Below are 20,079 nucleotides of genomic sequence, written 5' to 3'. Positions count from 1 at the left end.
ACAGCACTCTCCCTCCACAAGCAACATCATTACAAACATGTTAAGAATATTATGAAATTTAACTCATAGACATTCACGAATATACTACAAAATATTAATTGGACTAACTTAAAATATCTTCCTCTAGATGACGCACTGGATTACTTCAACACAACCTTTTTAGAAACATTAGACAGCCTTGCATCACTTAGAGTACAAAGGGTGAAAACTAACCATGCTCCACGGCTATTGATTATTTAATTATCTAATTATTCAATTACTAGCTTGTTAGAATGCATTTTAAATTGGTAGTGCTGTGTATCATTATTCAGTCTGAAGAAGTCACTACAGGTGATGAAAGCGCTTACTGTTTAATGTTTTATTAAAGCTTTTGGGTGTTCTCGGCCATCTTTTTTTTTATTTTTCTAACTAGAAATGAAACAAACAGTGGCAAAAACTTAAAACCCCCTCAGACTTATTGAGATTCAAAGAGCTCAATAACCAAGTAAAAAGATTAGTATCCAAAGACAAAAACAACTACTAATTAAAACTATCAATAAATCATAAGCAAAATCCCCCCAAAAATTATGGACATCTATTGGGTCACTTCTCAACTCTGGCACAAAAAGCAACCTGTGTCTATACCAGATAAAACACCAGAACAAACAGCCAGTCTCTTCAACTCACACTTCATAAATTCTGTTGCTAACATTTTATTTATTTATTTATTTATTTATTTATTTATTGCATTTGTTTACCGGGAAAGTCCACTGGGCCAAAAAGTGCCCATTTTCAGTGGAGAAGAGGGGAGAAAAGCTCCACAGAGGTGCAATACATACAAATACAATCTGATAAAGCAGAGTAACAATACAATACAATACATACAATCACCCGGATTCATGAATCCTCCATGTAAGACTTAATAAGTGTTACTCTGAGGCTGCAGTTGAATAGTATGACGTCAGCGTGCCATGAATATGCATGAGGGCATGCTGACTCAACCGTAAATCGTACACGGACCGTGTAAGAAAGCAAGGGGAGTGTCCGACTGCTGAACAGTCTAAATGTCCACGCCCCTGTAAGTGTTTGAAAAGTAAAAGCAAATACACAAGAGCAAGTCCACTCAAATGTCCCTGCACCCAACACCACACTCCCTGATATTGTAAACACCCATCACAGTTATAAAAAGCAAAACATTTAATTTATTTTTTTAAATTCCCAAAATAGCTGCTCGTATTTGCATGTGTGTGCACGGGTGTGCCCATTGCTTAGCTAGAGTTAGCAATTCTGACATGGAAGAGCATAAGAAAGAATGTTTATGCAAATCGCACCAAATAGCAATAGTGTAATGGTAGAGCGTTCGCACAAAGAAGAGGCATTCACGGTTCGAGTCCCACCACTCCCCTTTGTGTTTATTTTTAAATCAGTATATGAAATAATACCAGACAAATATGTGTAAATAGTATTAAAATGCAGTGAAATGGCCAATGTATCACTAAACAAAATAAATATTTTAAATGATCCTGATATATAATTGCCTGCAGGTAAGCTGCGCTTCACCCAGTGCAATAGAGTTGCTCATAGTTTAATAACGCTTAACCCAGCGCAATAGAGGTGCCCATAGCGAAATAGTGCTTTAACTAGCACAATGTGTTTGCGTGGACATGCGCGCCGTGCCAACCAGGGCACCATAGGGCACCGAGGAGCAACGTAGAGCAAAGTTGCTTAAATGCAGCCACACCCCCTAGCCTGTCAGGACAGTATGAAAATAAAATGCATGACAACGATCGAACCCAAAACTCTATGCATCAGAAGCAAAGTACAGAACCACTAAGCCATGACAAATTAGGGAAAGCAGCCACTGTTAACATACATATACTTACTAATGGTAGTTTAACCATTACTAAGCAGGTCTGCAGTCAGCCGAGAACTTTAAAAAATAGCCAATCACAAAAAAGTGCGGGAAATGCGGCATATTTAAGCCCCATAGGCGGGAATACACACCATAACTGATTGTAGCTCACATCTGCAGTTAGAATGGCTGGTGTCGGAGAGAGAACACGCTCCCGAGCACAACGTTGGGGTATCGAGGAGTTGAAATACATGGTTTGGCTCCTTGTCCACCGTCATGAGTCAAGACTCCTGCAGGGCCAGTTCCAAGGGACGGAGTGCAAGGCAAAGGCTTGGAACCAGTTAGCTCATGACCTCACCAGTGCCACAGGCGTTCCTCGGACTGGTGAGCAGGTCCGTCACCACCATGCAGACCTGAAGAGACGGAAGCAGGACCGCCTGAACCAATGGATACAGGAGACCCATGGGATGCAGGATGCCCCACAACTGAGTATGTAGCCATGGAATGCAGTATGTAAGAATTGATAATTGAGTATGTATAATGGATAGGTATGTCTCGATATCCCTTCATTTACTTTACAGCTGCAGGTGACCGTGCTGCGAATCAGCAAGCCTATGCTGATAGGCTGCTAAGGCAGTGCCACCAGGCAGGTTAGTGATTATTCTGCATGTATTGTTATATAAAATATGGGAAAGAGCATGAAAGAAAGTGTTGTAGTCCAATAATACAGCCATAAAATTGCCTGAATAAGTCCTCTGCATGCACCGTCAGATAAAAACGTCAGAGAGGCAGAAAAAGAGTGTAGTAACCCATTAAGAAAGGTAACATATGTCCGGAATACTATCTCTGCAGGCACTGTCATATAAAATAAATGAGTGAGCCTATATCTAACCTATTAATAAAGGTATAATATGTCTTGAACATGTCTGCCATATGCACCGTTAAAACAAATAAAGGAGTGAGCTTGTGGAAAAGTGTGTAATGTCATTAATAAAGGTCTAAAACCCGGAGTGTGTCTGTGTCACAGAGTTTGAAATATTGTTGTACCCTTGCATTATACAAATAGTACTGTTTGAAAAAGTGCTGGCAACCCAGAGTTGTGCAGTCCCATATAAAGTGGGTGTTGGAAGTGCGAGTAGCTGCGAAGCATATATACAGTCCGCAACAGTCAGTTACTGGCTGGCATGCATAAGTAAATCTGGCACACATGTAGCATGTTATTTTTTCCCCAGAAATGTGGTTGTGTGTCAAGAAATGCAGGGTTCTGTACAAATTGAAGTGAAAATGTCATGTGAAAACATCCCAGATATGTAGATAAAGAAATAGAAATGCAATCAAGAAATATGTAGCAGTAATATCTGCATCCTGGACAGTTACTATGTCAGATATAGGTCAGGCATATATTGAACTAGCCAAACCCATTACACAACCTAATGTATGGTGGCAAGTGTAATAATACATGTAGGGGATATACACCTACAGTCACTTGGAATGCAATGTAGACTAAAAGGTAATTATAAGATGTTAACTGAGGTTTTTTCTACACCCTACTGTATGTGCATAAACCATGCAATTCCACACTTCAATGGGTATGTGTAATCCTAAATATTTGTTGGGACATATATCCTATTGTTCTATAAATATTTGCATTCACGCTGATGCATGTGCCCTGTTTAAACACCACAATCATGGTGGCCTGTTGCTACCAAACATCCCTACATGCTGTTGGAATATCCACTGTGGTTCAATATATGCATGTGTTATGCTTGCTGTTCAACTGTTGGAACCTTAGTGTGTTGGGTTAATGGGAATATTACTGCATGCTGTTACAACTATTCTGGAATGCTGTTGTTTATGTTGTAATTAAACACACTTAATCACAGAACGTATGGGAAGGCCAGTCCCAGCGGACCCACCTGTCCCTCCTCAGCTGGCGAGTTCACCTGGCACCAGCAGGACCGGTGCCCAGCCCGGGCTCCCCTCCTCCGTTGGTCCTGTGCCACCTTCAGGTGGAAACGCTGCAGGGGATGGGGCTCGTCCCCCCATGCAAGCGTGGGTGAAGATGGGCCACCTGTCACCCTTCGAAGGGTCCGGGTTGTGGTGCGTAGGGAGATCAAGCGTTCAGTCGCTGATCCCCTATGCCAGCTCGAGGCGAGAGTGGCGCGTCTCATGGGTGAGCCTGCCCATCCTACGCAGCCCCCAGCACAGCCACCCTCATGGCTACCCCATGCAAGCATGGGCGAAGAAGGGCCACCTGTCACCCTTCGAAGGGTCCGGGTTGTGGTGCGTAGGGAGATCCAGCATTCAGTCGCTGATCCCCTACGCCAGCTCGAGGCGAGAGTGGCACGTCTCATGGGTGAGCCTGCCCATCCTACGCAGCCCCCAGCACAGCTACCCTCGGGGCTGTGAAGGTGCAGTGGTGACTGCCCATGGGTGGGGATCTCAGTTCCACTGTTACCATCTGTGGGCTCATGGGCTTGCGATTTCCAAACATCCGTCCCCATCAATTGTGTTCACCCACCCCATGTGTCATACACCGCCCCTGTATGCGTCTTGTCTGTCTTGTCTGTTTACTTCCCCAACCTACCTCCCCGGACATACCTACTTCCTCTATCTCACTTCCCACTCTCGCCTGAAAAAAAAACAAAACAAAAAGGGCAATCTGTACCCACAAAAAAATGACGCCCCATACATAGCTGCCCATTTCGCACACATGTCCATTGGACATGTAAACTGATAATTATAATTGGCAGTACAACATACTTTGTTGTCCTCACCCCTCTCCCAGGGGTGGAAGGTTTCAAATATCACTCCAAATTTATTGCATATGCACAGCTGTTGCTGGTAAAGAAATGGGCAGCTATGGACCTTCCTACACCTGTCATGCACATCCCGAGCTTGTTTACCTACTGTCTGTCCCTTTTTGTGCCCCCTTTTTCACCACTTTCCTATCTCCCCATTTTCTTTTCTTTCAAAGAAGTTAGTGCAGGGTTTAGCAGGAATAAGCACTTTTAAGCAGTAGTAAGCGGGTTTAAGTGAGTGTGTGCATGTGTGCGCTTAGCTTAGCATTGCTAAGCATCGCTAAGCATCATACAAACCCGCGCAAACCTGCTTACAACTGCTTAAAAGTGCCTTAGTCACTCTATGGCAGGGCCTTTGTTCTGCTGAGCAGCAAAAGGAAAAACTTCTGCCAGTCTCGAACCCCAGACCATTGATACAATAGACTGCATGAATTACCACTAAACCACAGCAGATATACGAATAACTTGGTTCTGAAATAAATATATCATGCATTACAATGAGGGAATGTAAATGGAAATTAGGAATGGTATAACACAAATCCTGTTCTGTGGGTCTTTACCAGCAGTTGTTGTGGAATTGCATGCCATGACTGTGAAAGGAGAACCAGCCATACTAGCAGAGAATAATGTTACAGTAGTACCTTACAAACACCACACAGTATCAGACCAGGATAAATACTGGCAAAGTTGAAGAGGGCAGAGGCCAGACTCCCCAACTGTGACTGCTTTACAGGGATGACCCTGATTTGTAAACCAATGTTAGCTGTGCCCCACTGAATCACTCTGAAAAGTACTAACTGTAGGCAAACACGTGTGGAATTACACGTAGTGAATAATGTCAATACGTGAGAGTAGACACTGCTTGCATGTCAGAAAAGGTGTACTTATACATATGCTCTGATTCCCAAGAAAGTCTCAACTGCAATATGGCAGTAATATATTGCAGGTGTATCTCACTTAAATGTACCTTTCACTGAGGCCTTACATATATATACCTGACAGTATCTGAGGCCTGGCAAAGGCAGAAACACACAGGCATATCAGCATTACTGCTGTTACACACTCAGCAAATAGCTTTGGAAGGAGTTCCACAAGTATGCCCTTATGTAGGAGTACAACACAGAAATATCACAGGATGTAGCCATGTACTGCTAGCAAACAACTGTGACAATGCCAATGTGCCACTGCTGAAAAGACTGGTGTAGTGCACAGACAAAGTATAATAGGCTAACCTATAGCTACCATCTGGATATGTCCACAGGTGTGAGCTACATAGATAGACTACTTGCCTTGATAAACTAACAGGTACACAGCAACCCTGTATGTTCAGTAAGATAAACCTCACATGATAATAAAAAATGCTCTTTGCAGTTCTGCACCCCTACCCAAAGGTACAACACACCTGTGTATTCAGGCAAAAACCAGGGTGTAGGTAGGCATACTCAGTACTGAACTATGTCCAGTTGTGTTGAGCAGCCTGTGCTAATGTCAACACAAACAAACCACAAACTGTTCAGAAGTGAGTAACGTAATAATTATTGTATAGCAGTTCACAAACACTGCATGTGCCACAGGAATACAGTGCAATAACCACATTTGTATGGCAGTTAATTGTGTAAGTCACAAATAAAGTACATACTCCCATGTATCCTGTGTTAGCATTTGGAGGGGTGAGTACATGTCTACACTGAGAAGTGTGTACTGGAAGCAGCAACATTCAGGTTTGAGTACAACATGCATATAACTGGCTACAACCCTAGCTTCAGATAAGAGACATATACCAACCTTCTGACTGACACACGAATGCAGGGAGGACATGCAGACTCCACACAAAAGGCACTTCAGCCAAGAATTGTTTACCTACTGTCTGTCCCTCTTTGTGCCCCCTTTTTCACCACTTTCCTATCTCCCCCACCTTGGAAAGAGCAAACAAGCATGGGCCTCACCTTGGAAAGCTGAAAGGGCTACGCCTACCTAACCTAGCATTTTATAGCAGTGGGCCACAATCACAGTGAATAATGCAATCACCACACAGCAGGCTGCATGCAATTACTGAATGGTGGGCAGCAACTGGTGCAGAGACTGTCACATGCACAAGTGCAGATACCTAGAAAAGCAGGCTGTACCTGCAGTCCACACATGCAATTCTATCATTGCAGGTGCTGGGAGATAGAGAGTGAGAGAGAGAGAGAGACACACGGACACAGACAGAGACACAACAGAGAGAGAAACTGAGACATAAACCGAAATAGAAGGGGAAAACCCAAAACAAACAACCAAAAAAAATAAAAATAAAAACCTACAAAACCGTAATACACAGAGCAGGGAAATACAAAGGTAAGGTATGTAACTCACATGTATGTGTTGGCATGTAGTAGATGTTCCTGAAGAGTACTCTAAACACTGCAAATCATCCATGTGTGGCAGTAGTATGTATCTATCTGTATCTGTACATGTGCATAGGGCAAGGGACATACTGCAACTGTTAGTGAAGGGTGGACATATATCTGTCATTGAAGGTTGATATGTGCACATATCTATGTAGGTCATAGTGTGTGGCCTAGAAAACAGCATGCAGTGCTGATATATGTCATGTGGTGGTTAAATGCTGTGGGACTGATTTGTCAGATCTGCTGTGTTACAGCCAGTGAGGCCTGTTAATGCTACATGGGCTGAGGACACCCACATGCATTCTGCACAACACTGTGCAATATAATCACATAACTGTACATCCCACAACTGTCGCATAAGTGAGGTCCCCACCATGAAAGGTGGACTGTACATGTGCCTATATGTACATCCATGTGTACAGCACTGGATGTGTACATGTATGTGTATAGATATGCATATATATATAAGATATATATATATATATATATATATATATATATATATATATATATATATATATATATATATATATATATATCCATATATAGAGAGAGGGAGAGACAGAGAGACACGGGGTCATATGTACTGCAACAGGTGTGTGGTGACCAAGGCATGGACTGCAGACAAGTGTTGATACTGCAGTGCCATTCCTTCTTTCCAAAACACTGTACCCATTAACTACCACATAGGTAGAGATCTACCTAACAGTGAAGGTGTGATAAGGGAACATGGGACACAGGTGGACAGTAGCCTCCGCTTTGATGAAGACAGTGCCACACTACACCTGTAATCAGTCTGTGTGGTATGTGTCATGACAACAGGTGTGTCATCTATAGAAATATAGGGCAGTGTTCCCCTTTATTCATCACAATGCCTTGTGTGGTATGTACCTCACATGACAACTACACCAGGTGAAAAGGCCACGGACATACCACCCAAAAGGTAATACTGGCCGCAAAGTGATGCCCTATGCAGACTGACTCACAAAACCACATCTACACTGTATTTCATACTGGCCACACAGAGGTGACCTCTGCCGGACATACAGAGGTATGTCACACCCATAGCTGGGTGACAACCACCATGGCAATATATCACAATCCCTCCGGGATACACGCTCTAGGGCCCTAAACCTTGTCAGCTCACTAAACAGCACATGCTGGAGGGATAGGTTCCCATCTCAGAGATATGCCATACACAGGAATAGACCACCTAGCAATAGCAAACAAGGCTCCTCATTAGCAGTTGTCTTAAATACCCCTGATGATTGTGTGGGAGATTGGTAATACACCCCAGGAAACACCTCTGTGGTTCTGGTTGGCAGAGGCAAGTAAAATCAAAGTACATGTGTGTCAAAGGCCAGGGTAGCATATGGCTAGGCTGCCGTAGGCCCTAGGGCCAACAGCATATTACATACCTATGACACTATGCACTCACACATGTACTCAATGCAATATCTGCTATGTGAGGTTGAATAAGTGTAATGCTGAATGTGTGCAAGGTCTGTAAAGGTGTGATAGCTTAGTGTAAAGTTGTATCTAACATGGTAGTGTCTATCCTAGCTGTGAGGACAGCAAATTATGTGTAATGTACTGTTAGGCAGACATAGTAGTACGGCATGTGATGTGACGTAGTTCCTTGTTGACGAATGTGGTGTCTCATTGTAGGCTAAAGCAATACATGTATGCTTAGTGAGTGGTACTGCTGGTAAATCCAACTGCCATATGAACTGTAGTACTACCTGAAGCTGTAGGTCTAAACAGCACAGTATGGTGTGTGTTCACATTGCTTGGAAACACTGTAATGTGTGTTTCCTGTAGTCTGCACAGAGGACAAAACTCAGGCCAAGCATAAGGGTGTGTAAGTAGTGGCACACAGTACTGTATGGTACACAGGTAATGCTCATCTGTGTTGGCATACAGTGGTGTGTTGTAAGTTTGTCTGATGTGTGTGTAATTATGCCTGTGCAATGGCTGCAATCATATGTGTATTACAGGGTATACGTGTGTATCCAGCAACATATATACTCTGTTACAGCAGTATGCCACCTATAGTAACAACTGTACACATCTGTTAGGCAGGGCTATGGCATCAATGACTAGGGTGGTTGACTGGTACTACTGTACCTGTACTTTACATCCATTGCAATGGATGACATCTCTGTTCGTGCATTGGTGTGATATACACCCCTGTCTTGAGGTTGTGCAATGTGTCACAAACAGTGTGTCGGGTACTGTTGTATAGTGGTGTGATATATAGAGTGTGCCAGGCACTGTTAGTTGTGGCCTGAAAACCAATAAGTGGTATTGAACGTGTGTAACCTCTGACAGACAATAGGATGGTATATATGTCAGTAAAGTGATATCTGTGGTTAAAGGTGTAAAGTGTGCCACAGGACTCACTCACACATATTGTTCATATCTTTTTCAGCCAGATGGCCCACCAACGCAACCCATCGTACACAGCGGATGAGGATGAGGTGATACTGCAAAGCCTATTGCAGCAGTACACAATGCTGTTCTCCAGAAGCAGCCAGCACCAGCAGGAGTGGTCTGCCCTGTGGCAGGAACTTGTTTGTCGGGTAAATGACATAGGCATGCATAACCGGACATATGAGCAGGTACGCCATCACTGCAGTGATTTAATTAGACATGTCCGGCAGCGTGCGTCTGATATCCAAAGACAACAGCTTGCCACAGGTGGTGGGGTGGCCATTCATCCCCCCCTCACCAGAGTGGAGGAGCTGCTCCTAAGCATGGTGGCTCCTGGACAACAGCAACATCAACCTCTAACATGTGTTGTCATGGAGGCCAGAGCCACCCAGCACGCCCACCTGGAGCAAGCAGGTAACATGCCCTATCTGTAGACGACAGTTAACTGTGTTGTTAGATTATGTCTACGTGAGATGTGTACTGTGTGTTTAACAGTTCTGCTGCCTAGTGTTGTGCAATACTGATATTTTGAATAATATCTCTACACCTGTGACTGTTGACTGTTGTTATACTGCAGTTTAGCATACCCACTGCAGCAATGCCACAGTTGTGGAAACTGACGAACTCTCTCATATTCTCATAGGTCCCTCTGGTGTGACAGCAGGGAAGCCAATCCATGCTGGTGAGTGTGTTATAACTGCAATGTTGGTAATGAAATATGCACGTTATAGGTGAGGTGTAGGCCATGCACACGTAACACACCTACACATAATGCATGCAGTGCATGTTTGCTGTAAGACGTTGCACAGCTCAGTAATGTCAGTAGCTGCCTCACTGACATGCAATACACAGAACATAAGACACAGTTGTGGCAACCCCGTACTGCACATTGGATAGGCATAGTTTCAACACCTGTACACAACATAACACGTTTATCATACGCAGTACACAAAGACATGCTACATATGGTGTAACCACACACCCGCTGTAAGGTCACACTTCAGTATCCCACATGTCATCCACATACACATGATGTACCTCAGGGGTAGAGGCCTATCATGGGGCTGTGCAACACTCTTCAACACATAACACAGTCATGTTAGGCAATGCTCCCTATTGGGCACCTCATACACCCATGTACAAAGTGGCTGTGTAATAGTGAACATAGCCACGGCACTGCAGTTCAGGTACAGCATGCTAGGCAGTGGTCTGTCACACAGTAGTAGCCGTGAGTGACCACAAGATGCATGATGATGATGATGATGGCACATGGTACTACACCCCATCCAATTACAGTGACCACAGTACTACACATAGAGGTCTTTGCTTTGCACCTCATTGTTGTGTGTGTGCAAACATATGCACCTATACACAATATGCATAGCATGTTGTGTGTGTGCTTACATATGCCAGTATACACAATATGCACAGCTGTCGCCATCTGTACAAAGAGTCATATATATGTCCTGGATTGCTATTGGGTGTATAGGTCACATGACACACACTGGGTATGTGTGGTGTTTAATGTTGCAGTCGTGTAGTATGCCGTGTCATGGCTATCACCGACATATCTGCAATATGTCCCACACTCACCATAACCACTGTACAATGGCCATGTCGAGCACTGGGATTCCTTCACGTCAACATGCACCACTCATCCCATGTCTGTACATTGCATGCATTTGCTACAGCTGTGCCCACTATTATTTGTTATGGACACAGAGACTGTAATCAGACATGGCAATCTATGTGTCACACAGATAACACATGCAGCCATGGTATGTATACCACTGAGTGATGGTGCACAGGACATTGCAGAGCAGATAATACTTGCACAGCAATGTTGTGTCCATGTACACATTGTGTTCCAGGGTGTAGACAATCACCGAACAACTACACACATGCATCAAAGCCATGTATAATGTCATTAAATAGGGCTGTCTACACTTGCACTGCATGGTCTTCAGCAACACATATTCTGCATGCTGACACGTGTCAGGTGACTGTTTGCCTTGTGATACTGTCACCCACCTTCACCCACTATTGTGTATATGTTGGATTGCTGGTGTATGTGTGTGTGTGTGTGGGTGTGCTGTGGTGAGCAGTGTATTTGTGTTCATGTGTGCATGTGTGCATATGTGCATGTGTGCATGTGCTCATGTGTTCATGTGTGCATGTGTTCATGTGTGCATGTGTTCATGTGTTCATGTGTTCATGTGTGCATGTGTGCATGTGTGCATGTGTGCATGTGTTCATGTGTTCATGTGTGCATGTGTGCATGTGTGCATGTGTTCATGTGTGCATGTGTGCATGTGTGCATGTGTGCTAACATCATGTACAGATTGTGAAGTGTGTTTTCTGTCTTCCTTCCACAGGTGCTGAGTTAGGGGTGTCTGAATGCAGCAGGGAACCTGATGTCACTGCCACTAATAGTGGAGATGATGAGACATGTATTGTGGCACAGGAAGGTCTGACAGGGTCTGTCGTTGGTCCACCAATCGACAGTAGACAGCGTTCAACCCCATCTATGCGCACACTCATACTGCCATTACATCCCTTATCACCAATGATCTTAGCTGAGGGAAAGCATACAGTCAGCATTGACCAGGAGAGTGTGGTACCCATGGCATGTGCATCTCCTCACAGCAGCCATAGCCAGATTACTGGAATGGTACCACATAGGCAGATGTCCAGGGGTTCTCGGGGAAGACCACTGGTTGTATTGCCCCTGGCAGACGTGCCCCAGAGGTATTACAACCTCCAGTATGTTCCAGGCTGTAATGCAGGCACAGGCATGTATGGAATGGTACACCCAATAGGGACTAAGGGCGCAGAGGGCCCATTACACTGCTATCAATGACAGCATCCGTGATCTTGCCGGTGCCATCCGGAATTACACCGAGATCATTGATAGCCATTGGATGTCCTCCACAATGTGTTAGCCATGAGCCAGGACCATGCGGGATGGATGGGAAGCCGACGCGGATGCATGCCAGCAACAGCATCAGCTGGCAGTCATCGCAAATGGACCACAGATCACAGCGGCTCCCATAGTGGCAGTACCAGCCCCAGCAATGCTGGGGCTGGCCTGTCCACTGACCGTCCTACTAGACCACATGCACATGGCACTGGCCGGTCCCAGCAGGGACATGGGTCCAGTCATTATACCTCTGCCTCTGATGATAGCACCCAGTCAGGGTTGGTACCCGATACTGCCTGTAGCACCCCTGCCAGGCACAGGTACCATGTCCATGGCCAGAGACAGTGATCTGTATGGCCTAGCAGGTACAGTCTGTGGCTGTCCTACAACCGCCCGTATATGGCAGCCACATGGTGGATTTGTGTGCATGCAGACACACACACACATTAACCAAACAACTAGGGCTCACACATACACGCACACATTACATCAACATTGGCCCATGCTGTACTGTTGTCCCTCACACACACACACACACACACACACACACACACACACACACACACACACACACACACACACACACACACACACACACACACACACAGACATGTCGATTGGATGGGTCAATGTTGGGCTCTGGCAAACCAACAACACACCCTGTGCATATGATGACACCTGTGCCACCTCCTGTCATCTGTCACATTGATGCAGGAATAGGCTAACATGGTTCTGATGCACAGTGTGACATTATAGCAGTGTAGCAATAGTAGCAAGTTGCCAACAGGAAAGTGTAATGATATCCTTGTAGGTATATCTGAGTAGGCATTATGCATCACAGCTCTGATAGTCATTGTAGCATTGTTTACACCAGTGTTAGGTCTGAGTGTGTATTGTCCACCCATGTGCCACTTGGCTGAAGTGTACAGTGTTGCCAGCATGTGTTAGTGAGTGGACAGTACGTGTGTGATGTGTGCATTACAAATTAGCAGGTGTACATCTGTGAACATGGTGTGTGCGCACTGTCTGCATGTACGTGCATAGTGGACACGTGGAATGTGCGACATACCCTGTTGTACACATTGTTAACATCTCATGGTATCTTTAGATGACCAGTATGCATTCTACTACAGATATGTACTAACATGCGTACACATGTGTGTATGACATGGGTTGATACTATGCTATGGGTAATACTGTTGATATCTGTCAATGATCTGCAGTCTGGTAGTATACACCACCTCAACAGCATGACTATAACCAATCATTAGATGATGTCCTGACAAATGACACACAGTTGGGAACTCAGTAGCAGTTGGATCCTTCCAGTACTATACTATTTCAGTAACCAGTGGTATTAACTGCCACACGTTCCTGGGACCACACCTGTGTGGCATATATCCCTCTTAGGTACATGCAAACACACTAGGTATATGTCCAGCTACATCTGGAAATGCATGCATTGGCCTACACTGCATTCCCTGGATGGGGCGCATATCCTACACAAGGGTATCATACAGACAGATACCTGTTGTCCAATACATGTTGTATAGTAGTAAGCCGACTATGGCATAGTCATCCACATTTACTAGACATACTATCCTGACAGTACCACATAGGTGGTAGCCCTCAACATGTATGTTGGGTACCAATGTGTACAGACAGACACGTATTATGTCATCTGTCCCTTGGTATCCACATATCCATAGGTATCGTGGGGTCCATTGGTGTTTCACATAACACATTAGGGGCCTGCATGCATATCCACAGGGCTGTTGTACACCTCTAATGACTGTCCATTATTGCCAGTCGTTGTTGTGTATGAACATGTCTGACATATACCCCAGGCAATTACCCTCACTCACAGTACTCTATAGTATGTGTCATGGGTGTGTGTGGCACAGATGACCTTGGCCACAGATCACTACAGTGGCTGGGCTTGTGGCATACATACATATGTGACCTATGATCTGAGAAGCAGCGGCACAATCTGTCGAAGAAAACAAATGTATTCATGTAGTATGCAGGCTTCACACCTATGTACTGATTGAGGTCACATGTACACATATTTATTTGCCACGCAGATACCCGATGTGTGCAATGCACATACTGTTTTAATCATATGTCATACCATAGTAAAAGCAAAATCCACACTGCATTGACCACCTGTGGCACACACACAGCGTTTGCAGGGTTCAAACCCCTATCTAACTATGCTATGATACTAGAGAGATTCGCATTAACACAGTGCGCTATATGCTTTACTGGGTGTTTTTTTGTTCTCCTGATATATTTGTAGGATGCTGACATCATCAGACATTCCAAAGAGGGATGTACCTCTTTTATTGTGTTTCGCCAGTCTCCAAAACGGCTACTCCTCGCAAAGGACATCACACACATACACGCACATCCCCCACACTTTATCAGCATTTGCAGGATTCAAACCCCTACCTAACGATGTTATGATATTAGAAAGATACACATTAACACGGCGCTCTACATGCTTTACTGGGTGGCTTCTGTTCTCCTGGTATATTTTTAGGATGCTGACATCATCAGACTGGGCATGGTAATGTGTGTACACTTTCTTTTATGCAATCCCAGGAATGATCCATGTGGGTCGGCAGGTATCAACAGCTTGAACAGGACCCTGTGAGTCTCACCTTGTGTGATCTATCTGTGGACACACTGACATCCCTTCATATGTCAACACATATCTATGCACAGATTGTTGGTTTTGTGGATACGACATGTGTCTGTGATGTTGCTGAAGAGCTATTCAAAGTCTATGTGGGACATGTGTAGCTCTGTTCAGTGATCTATGTCCTGGGTGGCTGCCTTGCAAACGGTGTAGCATGTTTGGGAACCATGATCTGCACATGAACATACCACAGTTGGTAGGGTTGTGTGTTTGTCAGCTTCCAATAGTTCTGTTTATGACTTCAGCCATGATGCACTCCATGGCCTTGCAGATCAGACTTTATAGGCTTACTGGACTATACTTCCCATGGTGTGTTGTGCACCCACACTTGTGGGGAGTGCCATATGTTGCTGTAACACATTCGATGGTTCCAGACCCTGTGGAGTGGGTGAGGCTCAACAGACTGTTCAGGTGCAGGGTCTGTTTGTTCTATAGTGCATGCATGACACATATTGGGAAACAATGTAATCCAATTGCTGCCGTGCTTTTGGCTTTGGGGGGAGCTGGTCAGCCATTCTACATGTGATATCTCCTGGTATGATGTCAGGGACTATCGTCAGTGGGAGGTGGGTATGTATATATGGGCCTGTCTGACAGGATGTCGGCATTGTCAGTAAGGTACAGTTGGCCCTGACTCAGGACATATATGAGTGTACATTACTATTTATGACATAGCTGAAGGACATGTCATGATTCTCAGTCTGGACTCCTTCTCAGCTACTCTTTACAAAACACCAACAAACCTGAGCACTAATCCCGGTTATACTCTTTTACACACTTAACACCCTACTGATCCTTTGTGATCAGGCTACAGAGTATGTCATCATAATATACTGGCATGTCCAGGAGTCGGTTTTGTGTGTACTCTCCAGTCCAGCTAGTGAATATTGTTGTTATGACACAATGTCACATCTGCCTCTTGTACACAGACAACCCTCTCCTCCTCCCAACACACTCAGATATATGTGAGAGATGCAACAATATTGACATACAGGAGGCTGAGCTCTCTCGACCCATGACTGGCATAGTCTTTCAGGTGGTGAAGGTGACCACACACACCACATATCAGTCTCACATACACTGATAGCGACAGCAATCAAGCCACATTATCACACATACACATACTTGGAGGCTCTACATACTCTCTGTCTAAGCAGCAGAGACCTCCAAAGCAGACACACAAACAACTGCTATCCCACTGCAATACCCACATATCACATAGTTCACAATGTCAGTGTGCCACACAGTCACTGCCCTTCGGGCTAAACAACACACCTGATACACTTGTAATAGGTTACACTTAATGTCAGACACACTGACATCCTACTCACCAGGCCAAACAAGGGAATAGTCACTTTGAGCTGTCTCTCAGGTGCCAGGATCCACCACATAACACATGCACTCAGGTCACTCCAAAGCAAGTCCAGAACTGGCTCCATCATTGTCCATGCTGGTGCGTACAACCTCAGACGTTCCTCCCTGGACCACATGACATCATACATAGAGGAACTCTCTGATCATGTAGCCCAGGCCAGTATGACCCTGATCTTGTCTAGCATCTTACACTCACCAAGTATAATGTCTCAGTATACCAACAAACTGATCATGTTTAACAGTTGGCTAACATATTGGTGTTATTCAAAGGGGATACAGTGTCTGTCAGCCTGGGGTGACATGCTCGACATGCCACGTAGCTTCCCTATGGACAGCTTGCACCTGTCACCCTTGGACTTTTGAATACTGGCTAAGGCACTTGCTGCCACCATACTGCCTTATTTAAGAGGGGCTCAAAAGACAGACCCACCTCCATCGACATTACAGAGTATATGACACTGAGGGTAATGCTGCTCAACACCAGATGTATTACCCTCAAATTGCGCACACTCAGGAATCTCCTCAGTATGGAGAATAGCAATATCTGTGCACTAACAGACACATGGTTCAGGCTCCCACATGCACACCAGCACTACCAGGTTATATTTCGTACCATGCTTTCTGACCACATAACTCGGAATGGCCAACACAAATAGGGGGAGTATCCATATACATCACAGATGCACATACCTCCGGGTTGGTAGCACTGCACAAAGCATCACAGACCATACATATGCACCTAACATTGTGCAAATCTGCCTTTTGGTTTGTTGCCTGCTACAGACCACACTCACAAACTCAGCAACCACACTCGGCTTTCCAGGGAACACTGGACAATATGACAGTCTCCCCAAACACCATTATATTGGGTGATGTCAAATACCCACACATTGACTGGGGAAAGTACTCAGGCCCCAACACCCTCGCCCAACAGTTGCTACTATTTGTAAACTCATATGCTATGGCACAACTGGTCACCACACCCACAAGAGGGGACAACATATTGGAAATGATCATCACCAACATAGGGACTCTATATTCCACACCTGCGATATACACCTCATTGGTAAGGTCAGAACATACTTTATGTCACTGGAAACCATATCCCGTCCCCACACTCATCCTGGGTAATCTTGGTGAACTTCCCAAAAGCAACCGTCACACTTTTCCATACCACGGTGGTATCCTTCAGAGACCCTGGGTCAGTGGTAAGTATGGCTCAGACTGCTGAATCCTTTACATACACATTCTATGGACACCTAGTGGACTGCATGGATCGTGCTATCCAAAATAACACCTGGACTCACTCCTCCAATGGCAGGGGACCTGTCTGGTAGACCCCAGCCATTAATACGCTATACAACAAAAGTAGGAAGCTACTGCATGATAGAGCACAATCCCAGACAGGGAAGGCATCTGTGATCTGTACTAGCAGACAGCTACAATCACTCGTGTATTTATGTCAGGCCCGCTTCTAATGGACAATTGCACCAGACACATCGGACACTCACAAGGCCTTCTTCAGTTAATTCAGGTACCTAGCTGGACACTCACTGATATGCTGTGTGTTACTGCATACTGACTGAACATACCCTGAACCCACAGACATTGACCACATCCTGGCAAACAGGTTCAGTGCAGATGTCTCCCCCCATCCCCCCTAAGGAGGTACTGTCCATCCTAACAGAGTGTAACCTCCCTGACATCACGAATAAACAGGTGAGTGCTGCCCTCCCCACAGCGGACAACACAGCATCAATGGGACCAGACGGTGTCCTGGCCTGTGTCATACACGGCCTTCATGACAGACGTAGCCCTCACATTACGTCACTGTTCGATATCAGAGTTATTGCAGGATTTGTACCCACGGAATGGTGTACAGCGATTGTGGTCCCGCTCCACTGTATACTGCCACAACAGACCACAGACAATATCGGCCTATAAGGCTAACTAGCCTGTTCTGAAAAGCTATGGAGCGTATTGTAATGGGACTCATGCACATAGACATGGGAAACCTACAGACACTGGGTCCTACACATTACAGCATTGTTGTGGGAAGATCTTGCCTGTTGGACCTGTTTGTATTCTTTAAACAGTTACCAGGTCCATCAGTGTTGGGATGGTTGTCCACACAGCCTGCCTGGACCTTGCACAACCCTTCAACACAATACCCCACTCGGCCATTATGCATAGGATCACCAGCATCAATATTGACACATATCTCACACGATGGATTGCTACCTGGATCAGGGATAGCACCCACATGCTCAGTGTTGCAGGTGCCATGTCTGACTATACACCAGTTACACATGGCATCCCACAAGGCTCAGTCCTGGGACCTCTCTTGTTCAATATATATTTGTGTGATGTACAGGCTATCACAGGAGGGATATGGCTGCCCATGTTCGCAAATGACTGCAAACTGGGTGCCATAATCAACTCTCCAGCTGGCACATGCATACTCATACAGGGTCTCACAGAGATAGGATGACTGGTGCCTGAGCCATGGCCTATGGCTACATGCCATTATTTGCATAGTCATCCACTTTGAGAATGACAACATGCCCACACATTACCACATAGGTAGTAATCCATTACATACGGTAGTAGTTGTTACGGGTTTGGGGACACGACCTGTTCATACTCTCGCCTTTGACAATCACATTGCCAAAGTGGTTAGACAGTACTTCTACATAGCCCACCATATCTCACATGGTTTCACATGTTGATCACGTGTGGTCATTGTGCCCCTATACTCATCACGACCATGCTTGGTCACTATGCCACACTTGGGATGTACCTTACCCGACACCTGCAGCAACTGTAATGGCCACAAATGTTACTCATCAAGCAGATGTAGGGACTCACACTGATGCCCTGCACAGTTCAGATACAGTAACTCTAGCTCTACTCAGTCACTTACCACCTACACGGATGTGTTGTGTGCCTGTAGTTTAAGGCAATATCTGACCCAGAATTAATGGACATGCTCCACCTCAGGATATCCATCTCCCATGGAGCTACACACTCCAGGGACATATACCTCAGCACAGATGTTAATAGGACATGCTGGGGGGACAGATTATTATCCGAAAGGCTCCAATCACTGTGGAGTGTAGCCCAGTTTTGCATAGGCAGAGACACCCACTGACCACCTACAAGTGACATCTTGACAAGTGGATGGGTGATCGTATGTTTACCCATGGGATATCTTCTGGATCCCTGCTAGACAGAGGCACAATACACTAAATGTAAATGGGCTATCTTGTGTGACCTACTATTCCTAGGCACAGTGTTCTGATTTGACTGGTTTGCAGAAGCCAAACACACTCTGGCTATGCTTGTACATGCCCTAGGGCAGATAGCCTAGTATCAACCTCTGAACCTATGATAATGTTCATGATGCACAATGTTTATTGCTGATACTGTTTGCAGGTTTTTATCATCTTTGCTTTCCCACTGTCTATGAACCGCTTAGGTATCTGCAGAACATATTTGATTATGACAGGGTTCCACTATATTATATATGTGTCTGTTGTCATATAAGTGTGTGCACAGGGCAGATTGCTGGATAGTGAGAGGTTCCTGGGTTAATACATGCAACTGCCTGATATGTGTGGCCCACTGAT

This window comes from Protopterus annectens, chromosome 10.part0 (genome assembly GCF_019279795.1).
Source record: "Protopterus annectens isolate FY-2018-M chromosome 10.part0, PAN1.0, whole genome shotgun sequence".
Taxonomy (NCBI): domain Eukaryota; kingdom Metazoa; phylum Chordata; order Ceratodontiformes; family Protopteridae; genus Protopterus; species Protopterus annectens.
Note: the sequence above shows the minus strand (reverse complement) of the source record.